This window comes from Ursus maritimus, unplaced genomic scaffold (assembly GCF_017311325.1).
Source record: "Ursus maritimus isolate PB19 unplaced genomic scaffold, ASM1731132v1 scaffold_6, whole genome shotgun sequence".
Taxonomy (NCBI): Eukaryota; Metazoa; Chordata; class Mammalia; order Carnivora; family Ursidae; genus Ursus; species Ursus maritimus.
In genome coordinates, this window is record NW_024426774.1 from 80,527,850 (window position 1) to 80,546,184 (window position 18,335).

Sequence of the window (18,335 nt, forward strand, 5' to 3'; positions counted from 1 at the left end):
GGGCACAACTGCTGTGATGTTCTCAGAAGCAGCTTTGGATACAATGGTCAAGTGCCAGGGAAGCTGACAGTGCTAGGAGCTCTCCTTTCAAGTCCAGTTTCTCCTTGGAGTTGTCATTGCCCTGAACCCTTTCATATGGTCCCATAAGGAAGAGAAGTTTTTCCCTGGTTTACATATCGACATATCATTAATCTAAATTAGATTATGGCAAACTGGTAAAGATGGATAGACAGCAAATGAAAATAAATGGCTTAGGAGAAGGGCAGGGAGTGACTGCTCTCTGACTCTGGGCTCAACATAAGTCATTTCACCCAGGATTTAGAGGAATAATAATAATTTAAAAAATACTAATTAGCATAGGGATCCTATTCTCTCACCCACCCAGAAGTTAGAAAGAAAACAAGTCACATAACTTGGTAGAAGGTCAGAAATTAACTTTCATAAACCCATGTTTCAGCCGTCCCAGTGGTCTGTGGTGAGTTCTTAATGCCATTTCTGAAATTCAGTGGGTGAATCTGTATTATAATTGTCACTACAGTAAACTTTCTTTTTACCACAAAATCTTTAAGTTCACCATTGCGTACCTGTTAACCAAGATCCTTGGGAGAAGAGATTCTTCAAAAGCTTTAGTAATTTATTGAGAGCTCCCCTACTTACCATGTACAACAGGTTGAAGAATAAGGTAAAAGTTAGTTAAAGAAGATGTGGCAAAAATAGTAGCCTGAAAACAGCATAACGTTGTTTGATAAAGATGGCGCAGTCTTACACCAGGAAGAGGAAAATGGTGGTATTGGGCACCACTGGAAGGGTTTGGATTGACAGATGGGTAATTTCCAATATTACCTAATAGGAAGCCTTTTTGCTCTACCCTTGCTAACAGAGCTACTTGACTATTTTATAGCTTGTTAGTTGATGATATTAAAAAGCGGAGACTTGTATTTTGTCTAATTTGCACAAGTTCTTATAGGGGCCACTTATTGGCATTATAGGGACTTGTGGATAACCAAATGACTGTTTTAAAAAGTAAATCTGTTATGTTGCTGCATAGGCTTTTTTTTTTTTTAATGCAATTATTTAGTCAAGATCCGATGCCTTTTTAAAAATTACAACACAAACACTGGTTTTGGAAAAGAGGGTTCTCATGAAGGATCTATGTGTCCATAAAAGCACATAGGCCTATAGAGCTACCTTATGTGTGTGTATAAATTTATACACATATATACAGAGAAGGAGAGAGAGAGACTGACGCAATTATGCTATTAAGAAGAGTCGCAAAGCTTATTTCGAAGATAAAAATCGATAAATATATCTAGCAGGCAAAATTCTACACTACGGTTTGATTTATCATACTCATGTCATATACACCAAAAGTTTGCATTGAGTCATATATTTTTTATTAATTCATGAGTTCATCCTGGATTTCACCTGCAGGAGACAAATTATTATATCATGTTGTTTGGGAATGACCTCAATGAATAACCAATGCTTGCCTTACATAAGTCTATGCATCTCCGTCTTTGGTGTCCGCCATGTCTCTTTTCCTTCATTTTTTAGTTCATGTGCTCCATAAACATGATAGCTCGGTGTGTCTGCAAGCACTTAACGTAATAATTTGATGAAAATATTAAAGGTAATGACTGTAATGGTGGTGCGTGGCATGTGAGTTGAGTTTATACATATTTTATTTGCTAATGTTTGTGATGACCACAATCTGACCTTCTGTATCTCATTATCTGGATCCTTCTACAATTAAGAGAAAGAACACTGACTGAGGCTAAATGTGCATTGTGGCCAAAGACAGATTTCTGTTTTCTGTTGACCCCTCGTGACTCTTGGGAAACAGTGGGTACTCAAGGAATCTTTCTTGAGAGAATGAATGAGTGAGTGAATGACCCTGGTTGAGCACAGGAGGAGAAAAACAGGAGGCCCCTTCACTGGCTGGAACCTGCATCTGCATCACATAGCAGTCATCACACATGAAGGAGAAGAAAGAGGTCGGAAAGCCACAGGCGCTCCACCTGGGGCCCACAGTCTTCCTAGGCACGTGAATCCACTGAAAACACATGCATGTTTGTCCCAAGAAATCAATTACATGACAGGCTCAAATAGGTCTAAATAGAACCCTAAATGGTGAGGACCCAGGAGTTCTAAGAATAGCTAGAAGAGCATCTCGAGGAACAGAGGAAGGAAAATCATAGCATTCTCTGAAAATGTCTGGACGAGAATAAGAAAAGAGGTTCAATTTACGTATACTCTGCAATAACTTCCCAGTATGGAAAGTGTATTTTACATCTCTGTAGACGTGGTAATCAAAAACCAGAAAAAACAAAGAGAATGCAAGTTGGAATCCAGACATTAGGCACTGGAGGTACCACTGAAAAAAATATCTTTGGAGTTGTTTCTCAAAGCATCACGCTAGATTTGGAATAAAACAGTTTATGTTGTTTTTATGAAAATCTTTACATTTAATAGAGAGGCCATTTACTATACTGATCTTAATCTGAAAAAAAATACCCTATTTAGATGTGTGTGAGAATCTTAAAGGCCATTTTAGATCCAAAAACCCCAGCAAGAACTATGAACATTTGGATTTCCTGTTAAGACGTAGGCTGCCTTGGAAAATCCCCACAGTACCGCAGATTAGGGGAAAGAGTCAGGAAATTAGTCCCTGAACAATTTGAAATCTAAATTTACTATTGGAGAGAAGACTGCTACTTGACCTATGAAATCAAAAGTTGTATGGTCAGAAAATCTCTGCACACTGTGACTTTCATGCACATGGATATAATCTTAGACCTCAATATTTTTATCTCATGAAAGTGTCCAGGAAACGTGAATGTCCAGAATACGCAGGACCTGAGTGTTAAAGGTACAGCACTGGACATTTTTCCATAGGATGCTTCTCCTCAAAAAATTGAAGAACGGACATAATGTCTCTTATAAAGCCCACATCAAAATGGCAGTTGCCCTAGTCACGTGATCGGGCCGAGGGCGGCCCTGTGGTTGAGCTTCCGTGGCTACTCCTGGTTGTGTAAGAGGTGGATGCTGCTGTCACAGGGCAAGACTGCCCCGCAGGAGGCGCTGGCCCCTGAGCTGGTTGGAGCACATGGCAGGGAAGCAGTTCTCTAGGCAGACAGGGCTGAGCTGAGGTCATATGGCCAGAAGGAGTTCCATGCCCTTCCCTTATCATTCTGTCCAAGCCAAAATGAAGGATCACCTGGAAGCAGTCCAGGAACGCAAGCAGGCATCCAGAGACCAGACACACAGCGGACTCAACAAGGAGAAGGCTGGAAGAAAATACGAAGCTACCATGTGAATCTGAGAATTCCTACATTATTCCCAAGGCCAGTAGAATTCATAAATTGCACCCACCTTTCCCCACACAGCAGAATGTCATCTTAGGGAAGGAAGCACGAAGGGGGCAAATAAAGAGGAGAATGGGCATTTTATCCAAGTGGAAGAATGAACACCAATTAAGAAAGACGGCTTAAATGATCAGGTCTGACAGTTCCAAACTTGATTGGACATTTAATTAATTTCTCTCCCTTACCCTCACTCATGACTGATTGAGGGCTCAGGAAGAAGCAGAGAGGAGCTGCAACCAAAATAAAGAAAATAAATTGTATTTTTGCTTAATATACAAGTTGTGTTGTGACTACCATTTTGCAACCAGCGGCACTTAAAAGAGTCTCGATTTTCACATAAATGCCTACCACCAATAACCCAAGGAAATATTAGAAACTTCATATGCCAATCTCAGAAAAAGAGGGGGAAGTAATGTTGAACAAATACTGATTGCAATGTGTCAAATTAATCTTCAGTACCTGCCATGCAATATAACTTTGACTCCAGAAGATTAGACTTCTTTTATGTATGGATTTTTCACAACAATTTCTCCACCTCTGGGATGGATCCTTGATGCACAAGGGTGGGCCCCTAGCTGCACTGCAAATATCTTGAACCCAAGTCCCTGACTTAGTTCAGAGGCTCTTCTCAACAGGGGGCACAAATAAAGCCAAATTGTCTTTCCCCAGAATATGAAATTTAAAACCAAGAAGCCTACTTGCTGGGGGTTGTTGGATATGAGTGACATTAACGTCAACAGGGCAGAGGACACATCAACCGTATACCACTTTTCAGAAGACCTAGAAACTGGCCACCTTTCTTCTCCTTCTCCAGACCTGATGGTCAACTCTTTACATTTAATGCCTTGAAATATCACAGTGCTATCTTAATTAATTTACCCCTTTCACTTAAGTTTTCTAGAGTTTCCGTTTGTTTGGTTTTTTTTTTTTTTCAACTTACATTCTGCTAGCAAATGTGGGAACAAGAAATTCTTAGAAATCAGTGAAACATTCTAGAGATTGGACCATGTAACCTAAGGAAGGAAGTAGAAATGGTGGATACTTACATAGTCTCGGACTTGCACTCAGGTGCTGAAACTGAGTTATTGAACCTGGTGATAGATACAAATGTTCATCGTGTCCACCAGAAGTTCTCTAGAAAGGCACATAAATGTCTTAGCAATGCCAATAGTTGATGGCATAAGGATGCTAGCTTATAGAGTTAAGAGTCCCAGGGTATGGTCCATAGAATAACTTTCCAAAAGTTATGTAATATTCCTTCTGTTCCATTGGTTTGTTTATTCATGTAAGACATGGATCAGTTAGCATGAGTGTAAGCAGAAAACTAGCTTAAAATTCAAGATAAAAGTCAAAAGAATCAAGAAATATCACAGCATTCAAGGATAGAGGCAGAACCCAGCCACCACTACAGGGATCTAATTATTTCTTAAACAGAGACCAGGGAGGGAGTTTTGAAACATCGGAGGAAAATGAATCGAAATCTCGATTTTTAAAACCTGTATTATTTTGAAAGTTTGCTTTTAAAACACAGTCTTTTCACTTCACCGGTAAATCAAATTGGTAAAGTGAATGAGACCTAAGTTAAGGCTTGGTTTTCACAAAGCTCCTACCTTGTAATATTTTATGACCCTATACAGTAACGCAAATTATTCTGTTAATGTCAGTGGTTTTATTAAAATAATGATTATTGATAGGTAATATATTATCAACAAATGTTTTCATAGAACAGGAAAAACACTTTTAATCTATAACATGCAAAGATGGTATTATTAAAAAAAACTAGTATAGAAATCGACAACTTTGAGGAAAAAAGGCTTCAACCAATTGTTTTAAATGGTTTGTTCTGTGTCTGTGTAAAGGGCAAAGGAAGGTGAATTTAGCTATACCATTATCGCCCTCCCACATTAAGAACGTATTTATTCCCCTCTAGCCCATTACAGACTGCTGTGCTTTACACTTACACACTTTTATTTGCTTATTAAAAAATACTTGAATCTTTTAATATTAAAGAATGCCTTTAAGGAGAACAGTATATGGAGGAGCAGACATATTTTGCAAGAAGTAACTATTTGAGATCTAGCTAAGTAATGACTGAGAGCTGATTTTTTTTTTTTTTTTTTTGCCGGCTAGCGATTAGTATTTGGGGGAGCGTAAACACTAATGAGGGTGAAGAGCTAGGTGGAACAAGGGGATAGGGTTTGGGGTAATGGGATGAAATTAAGAAAAGGGAAATTTAGGTTGATTACCAATTGAAAATGGTCTTAATGTTGAGGCCTATTAGACTGTAGGGTAATCTTCCAAGGGAAGCGGTGGGACTCCCATTGTTTAGATGCTTAAAATTAGAGTGGACAGAGCACCATCAGGAACACCCTGTGGGGAATGATCTACCCTGTTGTGTGGAATGAGCGACTTCATCCTGGTTGCCTTTATAGGCTCAAGCTTCCCCATCACCTGGGGAGAGAAGGGGAGAAAAACGACCCCCGTCTGTCCCACACAGACCCACCATGCCCAAGTGATTGGGGGAATCATCTAAAAATATCTCTTCTGCTTTTCACCTGAAACAATCTTCTAACACTTTCACAGCCCCCCCCCCCCCCAAAGACAGTTCTGTTGGCAAGAAAGACTTTCTCAAAGGTATACGTTTCCTACCTGGGAAGTTCACATCTTTCTGAGATTCACAGAAACCAGTGTCTTGTGTCACGTGATACTCTGCTTTTCAATCAAGTACGAATTGGAGCAAGGAGGCCAACGACACTTTAATAATATGGCTATCATGACATTTGTGGGCATATAGGTTCTCTCATTATAGAAAGACAGAGAGGGGTGCCTGGGTCGCTCAGTCGTTAAGCATCTGCCTTTGGCTCAGGGCGTGATCCCAGAGTCCTGGGATCGAGCCCCGCATCGGGCTCCCTGCTCTGCTGGGAGCCTGCTTCTTCCTCTCCCACTCCCCCTGCTTGTGTTCCCTCTCTCGCTGGCGGTCTCTCTCTCTGTCAAATTAAATACATAAAATCTTTAAAAAAAAAATAAATAGAAAGACAGAGAAATGGAGGGACTGGGAAATGAGAAACAGAAGTACAGACTGAGAGAGAACGGATCGGAGTAGCCATTAATGAGCTTTGCACCAGACCCCAGGTGAAAGTAAGGAAGAGCAATTGCATGAGAAAAATGGACTTTCCTTTTTGTGCCCTTGGAGCCCATGGCAGTACCCGGAAGTCCACTTCAGAAAAGGCTCTTTTACTGAATAGGAACTTTTCTGGAAATGGATACATCAGAGAAGATGGGGTTATATCCCCTGATTTTAATGAAATCTTGTTTCACACTCTTTGATAAGGGTTCCGTCAATCACAATAAAATATTTAAAAGGTATTATATCCCTGTGGCATTAGATTAGTTTTGTTTTGCTCCCCTCAGAACGTCTCTCGGTTCTGGCTTAAATAAACATGCCCAGGCTTTTACAGAAGCCTTCACAAAAGAAGTGAGGCATGAGATACTATATATCTGTATATAAACTGCCGATCTGAATGGACAGTGAGAGTCAGAGACGTGAATGTCCCAATCAGCCATCCAGCCCTGAACGTCCCTGCTTCCTGGAGGTGACAGAGGAGGCTGAATGCCATGGGACGGTGAGGGCAGAGAGAACTGGGCCCTGAAACTCTGTGTTAAGTCCAGCCAGCCTCCTCTGCTGCAGATCGAAGCAGAATGTCAACAGACTCACTCTTCCTTCACTGTTCCACTTCCCTTTCCAGTAGACAGTAGCTACAAGGTAATCCTTGGTCTTCGGAGAAGGTAATTTGGGGCCAGAGAAGAAAAACACAATGCTTTCCTTTCAATTTCGCTTCGGATAATTGTTGTGCAAGAAGAGACGGTTAAAAGATTAAAATTGTATCTGCCACGTGACATATGCTGCTCTAGCTTCCCATTTCTTCCTCATGGTAAATTCTTTCCGTCTTTAAAAGTTTAACGTTTTATTTGATTACAAAATCACTGTAGTCTACATCAATAAAAATATCTCACTCCTACTGACTGGATTTCACACATAAAATGAACATATTCCTAAAAAAAAAATCTTTTTTTCCCTTGTAGGAAACAATTTCTTCAGAAACTCGTGATCATACACAAAGAAATATATGTTTCAGAGTTCACACACTTACAGGCGATCTATTGCTTCAACTTGCTGCTTGAAACAGATCTGTGTGACACTGATTTAACGGAAATGCTATTTGGAAACGACCTGGGTCCTCTGCTGTGAGCTCAAGGTTCTTGAACAATTGGCAAATGTGTCCTAAACCCTAGACTGCAGCCAACATCGAGAATGGTGCTGTTGACTGTGTCCTCCCTCTGGGGTGCCATGGCCCGCAGCACAATTCTGGAAAATCATGAGCCTAAGGAAGATACCAACTTAGAGGGGAAGTACAGAAACACCATGCCCATTTTCTCCCCTCTATTCTTTTCTCCTGACAAGAGGCCTTAATAGTTGATAAACTTCATTTTATGGATAAGGAAGCAAGTGATTTGCTTTCATGAAAGTGATTGCTTGTGGTCAAGGTTCTCGCCTCCCAAAGAATGTGTGTGCTCCTGTCCTGAGAAGTCCTCAGATCACCAGTTACAATATCTTAAAGTCAAAATATGGAACCCGAGCAATGTTATTCATCTGAAATAAACACCAAAATGTTTTCACTCCAAAAGTGTGACTCTTCTGAAAATATGTCCAAGTCACTCAAATGTACCTTGAAAACAGTACATGCAATATTAAAATCTCCAAATACTCACTTCGTATGTTCAATTAGTGGATGGCTTTTTTTTCTTTCTTAGATCCAAACATTGCAATTTACTTTTAAGATAATAATACTTTATATGTACATATCTTTCCCAAGCACTTTCATTTATCTTTTAAGAAATGTTCAATTTTTATTGCCAAAAAGTTTTTAATTTAATTATAACTGAATGTTACTTAACCAACTGGTAGAAGAAAAGCAGAGTTGTAATAAAATTCACATATAATAATAAACTTGGCCATAATAATAGATTTTAACAAATTGTGATCCCTTAATGCATTTTCCATCATCTCTGTTGAAGTAGGCTTTCAAATGAGAGCGGGATATTTACATCTCATAAAAATTATGTGTCCTTGTTGAGAATAGAGATTAAAGATACCCCAATATCCTTCCTTTTATGGACCAACAAAGCGTTTAGAATCTGTTTTTCGGGAGATAATTTATATCCCAATCTCTTGGAATTCTGGCTTCTCCCAGTTATTGGCGTGTGGTCCCCACATCCACACTACACATACAATCCTGGCCGGAGCAGGAGTGTGTGTGCCCAGCTTTACTGCTCATGCTTTGAATGACCACCCATAATGACGCACAATAATGACTTATGCTCAATTCTCACTATCTTCAAAGGTTCTAGTAGTTTTACTCTTCCTTGAAAACTTTTCACAGAATTTCTTCTGTATGCCCCAGAAGCTACAGGGTCCATGAAGAACAGCAGGCAAAACCAAAAGAAAAACACCGGGTCTGCACGCACTGCGAGCGTGTGGTCTGATGGGGGGGGGGGTGCCAAGATGTTCCTCGGGGGTCTCTGCCACAGGGTGGAATGGAAAGGACATGGCTCTAGGCTGGCCCCCGGGGAAACCCTGCGCCTCTTAGTTCAGCAAAGCCCTAGGCTCACTCAACATCTCAGCCCTTCCAGTCTTGCTTTGCGGCAACCCTGAGAGGCAGGCAGGCCAGAGGAGGAAAGGAAGGCGTTTGAGGTAAGTGTCATTTTCAAAGTCACAGAATCAGTAAGAAGCATGAATCAGCATTCAAAAGTGTTCCGACGATGTTACTTGTTAGCTTAGACCCTACTTAACTTAGCCAAAACATGTCCTTCTCCTTTGATTGACAGGGAGGATTTGAGTTAGTATTTCAAAAGCGACGGAGAGAGAAGCTTAATAATGCTAAAGTTCAGAGACTGTGCTTTGTCAAGTTTGTATTCCTACCCATCCTGGCACCCCACTGAATTAAGGGGCGTGAGGGCAGATGTGAGGGAGGAAGCACTTGGAAATGGGGGAACAAAGCCATGAATTAAAAATTGGTGTGCAAGGAAGTCCAAAGAATATTATGTAATTGTGCTGACAAGATGGATAGATAGATGATAGATAGATAGATAGATAGATAGATAGATAGATGATAGATAGATAGAAAAATAAAATAACATCAGAAGCCCCCAAAAGCACACTGCGTAAGAACGCTTACTGGTCCCTCATCTCAGATCACAACTGGCAGGATTTACTACATAGTTTGTGGGGCCCACCATGACATGAAACTTTCACGAGGCGGCCCCTTATGAAAAATGATAAAGAATTTCAAGATGACAACAGCAGAGCGTGAAACCAAGCCTGGGGCCCCACATGACTGAAGAGGTCCCACGGGCACGAAGGGGGCCCTGGTTGACATCGACTCTTCCACACAGGATATCTAGTTCTACTTGGAAAGGCCCAGATCTCAGTTCAATGTAAATTTAGGAAAACTCTCCAACAATTAGGGCTGTTTACAAATAGAGCAGACTGCTTTGTTAAGCAGAATTTGCCCTTCAAGGGAAAGTTCCCACAGAACCTGGAAGACCATCTGTCAAAGATGCTGAAGGGGGTTTGATGCCTCCATTAGGCCAGAGCTGAGTTTGACCTTAGAGGTCCCTTTTCAGGCTATGATTCTGTGAGTCAGACAGCTTCCGTCTTCTTCGGATTTTTGAATGGAGGCGCTTCATACGATTCACAAACACCACCTACGAAGCACGCCAGCTTCCTGACACTTTCACCCTAATGGGTTACGATAAAATCTCGGTGCTCTAAAATCTTGGCATTACGGTCATTTGACTTAAGTAAAGATGGCCGCAGTTACGTACCTGGACAACAGAAGCATGCGCATGACCACACTCCGCATGAAGAGTGTGCTGATAAATACGGCAGACAGCCAAGCCAGCTCGGGTATTTCATTACTTCAAAATCCATGTATCTGAGGGTGCGATGCAAAGCCTGTGGTCCCCTGACCCGCAAAGTATCACAGCCAACCCTTTTTGGTCACTGGAAGTCTTCATACAGTTGTGGTGTCATTAGCCAGAGAAGCTAAGGTAAGAAGCTACTCCGGAAGTCCTTGAAAGGGTGGGAGCCAGAATATTGAAATGTAAATGAGGATGATGTTGCAGACTTGAGAAACAGTAAATGCGGGATCCCATGCCTTCTGGAGTTGATCCACAAAGAAACCAGCCCACACATGGAGTGGAGCTGAAAAACTATTCGGATTCTCTCCTCGCATGGCATTCAAAGACCAAAGCAACAAGGGGGGAAATGAAACTACCGAGGTCCTATTGTTTTGCCTAAGTAGCTCCATCATTAGCGGTATTAATATCTTGCATATTGAGTCCCTCCAGGACGTCCAGCTATTCTCAATCTACTTAACGTTAGTTAAATGGCTAGGTTGAGGTACCCCTGTTTCCTTCCAGAGCTCTCAGGCAGTAGCATTTACCATGGCCATTTTGTTAATAAAATAGGATGGCATTGGTTTCCAGCATCCTGGATTTTTGTTGAGCAAAGCAGCGTGGTGTATCAAAGGCATGTCAAGAGATGTGACGTAAATGAAAATCGCAGAGTATCATAATGCCGCACAACAGGTGCACGAAATCGATGTTCAAAATGGTTTCTATTATTTGGCTTTTTTGGAATCAAATCAGAATCAAGAACAATAGTGGCCATTTCAGATAAATTACTTCTGCACATTCTTGCAGATTGAGCAGCTGTAAAGGAGGGGAGGGGGAAGATGGGGGTGCTCGCTATTTGGAAGGTGGAGGCAAATATATTTGTAATGTGTATACAGTGTACTCAGTATATTAAATTTTTGCCTTTCATGTGCAGTGATAAAAGTAGTTTCCTTTCCAGGATTGCATGTTTCATTAATACCACATGTTAATAATTAAATAGCACAACTCTAGAGGCAATAGCTAAGATAAAAGTTTGCAGACAATCCATTATATCTCACAGACGGCCCTCCTGAAGAGCCCACGGAGATGCAGTTTGATGATTTACGTTCTAAAATAGGTTGTTTAATAAAATCTTAGGTGTTTGTGTAGGTCTGTTCTAGCGGGCAGTGTCTTTTGCTTTTGTCGGGTGTGGCGTTATTAATGATAAGAAATGGGCTGAGGGGCTGGTACTACCCCCCCCTTCACCCCCCCCCCCATACATCATGATCCGCCCTGGTCCACTCTGGTTATTTCTCTTGCGTTACAGTTCCTATTTGTAATTTTTAACGTTGGGAAGGGAGAGGTTTGTTGTCTTTTTAATCCTCTCTGTTAGTATATTCTATTTTATTAGACGTAATTCACAGGGAGAGAGAGAAAGGGACGCAGACACTAGTTCTGGGGGATATATAATTGGGTGTAGGGGGATTAAACTATGATTAGCGTACACTCCTAATGGATGCCCCATAAAGAACCCAGAGCACAGGCATAATGAGTTATGAAGGAAGAGCAGGCAAGCTGGACAGCGTTCCCATTATTACAATCCTACTTATATACCAATTGTTTAGCACCACTTGAAAGGAATCCCAGACTCCTGATGTACTTAAGCAGAGACATTTTCCTTCAGAATGGTCTCGTTCTTTCTAAACCTCTGACTTCCAATTTACAGATTCTTTCTCACAGGCCAATCCTGATACTTAGTTTTGCTCCCCATCAAGCCTTGCTGGCTAAAAAAAAAAAAAAAAAAAAAAAAAAAAAAAAAAAAAAAAAAAATGCCTGTAAATTTTTCAATCAAATAGAGAAATATCTAAATATATATAAAAACATGGTCTCTTCTTTGATTAAAAAAAAAAAAAGCAAGATATGTGAACACTAATGCCCCCAGGTGATAAGAGTGGGAAATAAGTTTAAAGAACATTATTTTTTGGGCATAAATATTCAAAAGTAGAACAGAAAAGGTTAAATGCGAAAATTACAGTGTGCTTTTACGCTGAACTGAAAAGCAGAATCAGAGCCACGTCCTTTTGCTGTGGTCCTTGTTGTTGCTGCTGTAGGTGAAAATTCAAAGAGAAAGTGAAAGTACACAGCTTTCCCAGATGTATTACATAACGTACCTAGGTGGGTCTGCTGGATTACGCCTTGGTTCAAGCGTGTATCTGATGCACCTCTCTCCACTCACATTGTGTGGATATGTACAATCTTTTCTTCCTTATATTTTTCGCACTCTTTCTGCCTCCGACAGTACAGTTGGATTTTCCCCCTCTTAAGGGCACATATAATTTTGACGACCACAGCAGAGAAGCCATGACACCTCATTTAGATTTACCTTTGGGTGCTATTTATCAAACCTCACGGGTTTTTCACAAAACTTTTATCCAAGAATGACTGTTCCACTGGACTATGATTCAGAGCAGGGAATGTTTGTGAAATGCTTTCTCCCCAATGAAATCATCACCCCACAAGATGATGATGGTTTTGAGGCTTCTTTATTTTAAACTTGGATAAGAATTCGTGCTTGAGGTCCTGTTCAACTGTAAAGTTTTGAATCATATTCTCTCCCGAGTGAATATATTAGGGGGAAAAAAAAAAGCACACGCAATTTAAATTCCCTGGCTGGCGGTGTTTTCTCATAAATCCTCTCTCCTTTTCTTCTGTGGCGGTCTGTCCAGCACCTGTAACTTGGAATGTGTTTGTAAAATATGAAGGAACCAAGGATGGTGTTCCAGTGGAAACCGAGCTACCTCCCTAAATGGAATGTTTATGTAAGCAATTTCACACGATAAGGTTTACGGTTAAGGTAGCACACACATCCAAGATCTAGGAGTTAACCTTCCAAAGATGCACGGTTTCATTTTTGATGTATCTTTTTCGCTTTTATAAAATGCGTTTCAGTTCTCATACATAAACTACAAGGCAGAGAAATGAAAAGTCCTTTGCATGAGAAATAGTATCCTAAGGTATATGAAAACTTGGTGTTGGAAGTAATTTTCACTTCTTTCCATTCGTTTTTATTGCTTTCCAGAGTGAAAACTCCATAGACTCAGAAGCCAAAGGGCCTTTTGAAAAATGCCACTTTCAGATTTCAGCCAACAACCACAGCTGAATCGACAAGGGAGGGTTCTAACAAGACAGTTGCTTGCTGCCGGCTACGGTTCCCACTTTTGTTTCCTATGGAAACTAACACGGGGCAAATTGAAAGACTGATTATTTTAAGGCTTCACTGTCTTTCCTGATCCAGTGTCTACAGTATTTTCATAGAAAATGGGAGCAGGAAAAGCAGGGGAGATGTCAGACCTTGTCAGTTTCAGCTGTGGTTGTTGGCAGAGAGCTGAAAGTTCCAGCTTTTCAAACAAGCTACAGAAATCTCAGCTCTTTTTACTTTTAAAACAAAAATGTTAGTTGAACATTGGCTTCACCTTTACCTGTCCCTTCTATGCCTTCCTTTTGCATTGTGATTTTTAGGGAGGAAAGATGGCACAATACTTCGTTTGGGCAGTTATGAGGGAAAATTGCACTGCCAAAACTTTGTTCCAATAAATAACCCATGAATAATGGATTCTCTCTAACCACGAGACACTGTATCTGTGAATGTAAGGAACTGGTTTATCCCAATGGGTGATTTATTCAGACCCTCGGTTTTCTGTATTGCTTTCTTCCCAGTGAACGTTTCTTCATTTGTGAATCTCACCTTTTGTGGGGTGGGCAGAAAAAAGGTAGGAGGTACAATAAATGTCAGTTGCCCAGAAAATGTGAATTATTACAGATCCTAATACTAAAACTGATTTAAATTAAGAATTAGATTGTCTCTGCATGGGTAAAACCAATCCTGTCCTCCATAACTAGCTACTTCTTCAGAATTCTCTAGTGGTTCCCCAATATCACTACATTTAAATTTTACAAACTCTGTATGTTTAGCAATTTTTGATTCCCTGGTGATGATGACCGATTACCTTTTCAATCGCATGGCGGTTTTAGTGACTTCATAGTTTAATACATTGTATTTTAAAATGTCAGGATATATAATTAAAGGAATGGGGTTTCTTTGAGCGCTTTATGTCATCACTGAAAGGACATTCTTACAATTGTCTACTCGGGGCATCTATGATTATCACGCACTTACTATGCACCTGGCACTTGACATACGCCTTTCCAGTTAATTCTCCCAAGAATACTAGGGAGGTAGTTATTATTACCCTTATTTCACAGCCGAGGTTAGACTTTTCTAACGTCACACAAGAAGAGGTGGAAGGGTGTGCAAACCCAGGACTCTGACTCAGCACACGTATTCGTAACATTCGTGCTATGTCCCATTTTTTTTTTTTTTTTTTTACCTCCACCTGCTCACACATGGGAGAGGAGGGGCGGGATATGAAGTACAATGACTGCCCACGTACTGCTGGCTGGTGTAGACAAATAGTCCTCCCCAAACCGTGAAGTTGACACATTGGAGGCACTGTCTGCACACTCACGGTGGCCCCGCAAGGTCATTAGGAAGAAGGAAAGCTATTCACAGAGAGAGCTGTCAATTCAGATTTGGTTTGTCCTCTCGCGTTGAAGCGCCCGGCGTCTCCAGCCAGCCTTCCTGTCAGCAGCTTTCCATCCTGTTCCTCCCGCGAGCATGGAGAAGTCTCTCGAGCTCACCACTGCACCTTCCCAGAGCGCCCTGCACCCAAGCAAGAGCCTCATCTTGAAGCCGGGGGGATGGAAACGTGCAGGAGATGTGCGACCTCAGGAATGTTCCCCAAGTCCCTGGCATCCAGGCATCTTGGGTGAAAAGGAGAGAGATTATGTTTACATCAGGGAAGAGGCTGGCCCAGACATTTTCTATATTTTCCAAAAACACTGTTCCCTGAACAAACCCTATTTCCTCACTGTTTCAGAGCCAAGAGTAGACCCCACAGTTAGGCTCCAGCAGCTCAGCCTATTATTTCTTTGATAAGGAGGGAAAAAAAAAGATATCCATCCCAAAAATCAAAGTGAAGGCTACTAAAATTTAAATATCTGTGAGCTTTAAAAATTGGTAGAAACATTAGATTTAAAGTCTAAACAAAGACCCAAAATTGGGCCCCAGGTTGAGGAAGGTGGAGGACGGGAACTCAGGTGCCCTAAGACATTTGTGATCTGAGGGGGTCGGCCAGAGACATGGAGCTACTCTCGAGTGGGAGAAAGACGGAGCTAGAAAATCAACTCCTCTTTGCCACGAGCTGGCATTTACGTGGACGCTTTAGGGTACATGAGCATTTTTGCCTATACTTGTTCATTATACTGAAAAGAAAAAGCCTTAAAACTATGCTGTCTGGTGGTTGTTGCAGCACAAGAATTTTTTCCGACTTAATTAATGAGGCAAATTGCCAACTTCCTTTCTTCAGGAAAAAAAAAAAAAGCTGCTCTGAAGGACTGAACTCCTACTGATTCCCATTTGATAACAATATTTTCAAGACAATTTTTTCCATATTTTTGGATAGAATCATTTTGGACTGCAACCCCAAAACGACTTGAGTCATCTCACAGATTAAAAATACACAGCATTTTCAGAAGGCCAATATCCAAATCTTCTAACTTAAAAAAATCCTAATTATTCCACAAATCTGCTCTAAACTTGCTGCTGTATACATAAATATGTGTGTACATGCTATGTGTATATATGTATATGTGCAGATATGCACACACACGTACACACACACCCAAACATATATATACATATATACATATATATTTTTTCCTTTTTTTTTTTTTTTTTAATTGAGAGAGGCTATGTTGGAGTACAGTCTCTGAAGCCAGAGTCAGCAGCTGGGGTTTGAGTCCTAATCCTGACACTTAACTAGTCGTCAGACTTTGGACAAGTTCCTTAGCTTCTTTGTAACTTAGTTTCTTCATCTCTAAAATAAAGGGAAACAACAATAACTCTGTCCTGTTCCATGGAAAGCACTAAGTGTTTGTTGAATGAATAAAATATCATTATGATGGTAATTCTCCTCACAACAATGTGACGAAGTGGTAACTCAGGCTTAGACGTCCCAGTGAGGTGACGCGGTTAATATGGCATTTAATTGCAGGGAGGCCTGATTCGGCAGCTTCTTTCTTTCCGCTAAATGACACCACCATCTTTTTTCAATTTATTCTTGTCAGAATTTTCTTTCTATACCTACTTATTTTTAAGTCTTATGATTTTTTTACTTGAAGGCATTCGTCGTATATTATGGATGCCGATTTTTTAATGATGATCTAGTTTGTTTAAATTTGGCTTTTGAACGAATATTTTATAGTGTCTTTGTAGAGACAAATCAATCTTGTAGGAGGTCCTTTCTCATTGTCATTTAAGAAATACTTCAACACCATGTCAAAAGTGTATTCTTTCGTATTTTCTTCTAAATCTTTTAGCTTTATTTTTCATATTTAAAACACTTAGCCATCCATAATATGTTTTTGAAAATAGTGTGAGGTAGGGGTGCATGGGTGGCTCATAAATTAAGCGGCTGACTTGTGCTCAGGTGGTGAGTTCCAGGCCCTGGGATCCAGACCCGCATGGAGCCCGCGTTGGGCTTCCTGCTCGGCAGGGAGTCTGCTTCTCCCTCTCTCTCCCTCGGCCCCTCCCCAACCCTCATTCTCTCTCGAAGAAGAAGAAATAAATTAATTAAAATCTTTAAAAAAAAAAAAAGAAAGAAAATAGTGTGAGGTTAAAATCTAATCTTTTCAGTCTCTCCACCTCTCAGTTGTGCCTGTACCATTTATTGATAAGTGCATTATATCTCTCATTATTTGTCACCCAGCTTTATATAAGGTCACTATGCTCCCATGTGTGTACACACACATGCACACACACATATTACATACTCAAGAACAGATATGGACATAGATGATACAAATACAGATACAGATTAGATACAGAGACAGAGAGATACAGAGACAGACATACACACACACACACACACACACACACATGCACATGCACGTATTTATGTCTGGTCCTGAGTTCGTGATTCTGTTAGGTGTCGAATTGTTTATTCTTTCATGTGCACCACAGTGATTGAGTCCTATGGTTTTATAATTAGGCTGAATACCTGTTTTCCTCTTTTTGGTTACGATTCTTTTTTTAATGATCATTTTGTCACTATATGGCTTTCATCGCGTGTTTGTGAATTTTCTCCTGCACGTCTCTGCTTACTGTGGGGCTCAGTTTTTCTATTCCTGAAGTAGCCCTTCTTCAGTGACGCCCGTGGGTGGTACACACTGAATCTCTGAAAATGTCTGAATTCCAACTCTGGTCGCAAATGCTTATTATTGCTTTGGCATTCTACGCAGACAGTTTAGTTACGCCGTTCTCAGTCCACTTAAGATACTGTTCTTGATTTCTGGCACCTGAGGAGTTTCGACTTTAGAAGTCAGCTGCATTGAAAGAATCGTCATGAAGTTATAGCTGACTTTTTTTTGGTGCTTGTACCAGGAGGGTGTTCCCATTGTCTAATCTACCATGCTCCAAGAACCAGAAATCAGGGAGTCCCTTATCAGGTCTTAGCCAGGTGCCACGTGGCAAGGGAACCAATGAAAACAATAGGGGACTTTCAAAGTCTAAAGTCTCTTCTGTCCCGTCTTTGAAACATATTGCGATATTTAATAATTATACTTCGGATGCATGTTTTTATTTCCATGTGCATTATATTCCACTTATAAAACAATTTCTGAACATTTGGCCAATGGCATTTGTTGACTGCCCATGGCATTCAAAGGTTAGGAAGTAGAACACTTTAGGTCGAGAACCCCTCCATCCCTATTCGGAACCCTCTATGTACATCTTCTTTGTAGCTTCCTGGGTGGGCACTGATGTGACCCTTCTCTCTCAACCCAAGTAGACCATTCTACCTTCCAAAATATGACCATGTTCTACGCCACTGTGTACCTCTACAACCCAGAGCAACGACTGGCATGCAGGAAGAATATTTTGATTGCTTGCCAAATAAGGCATAATACAGAGGCAGG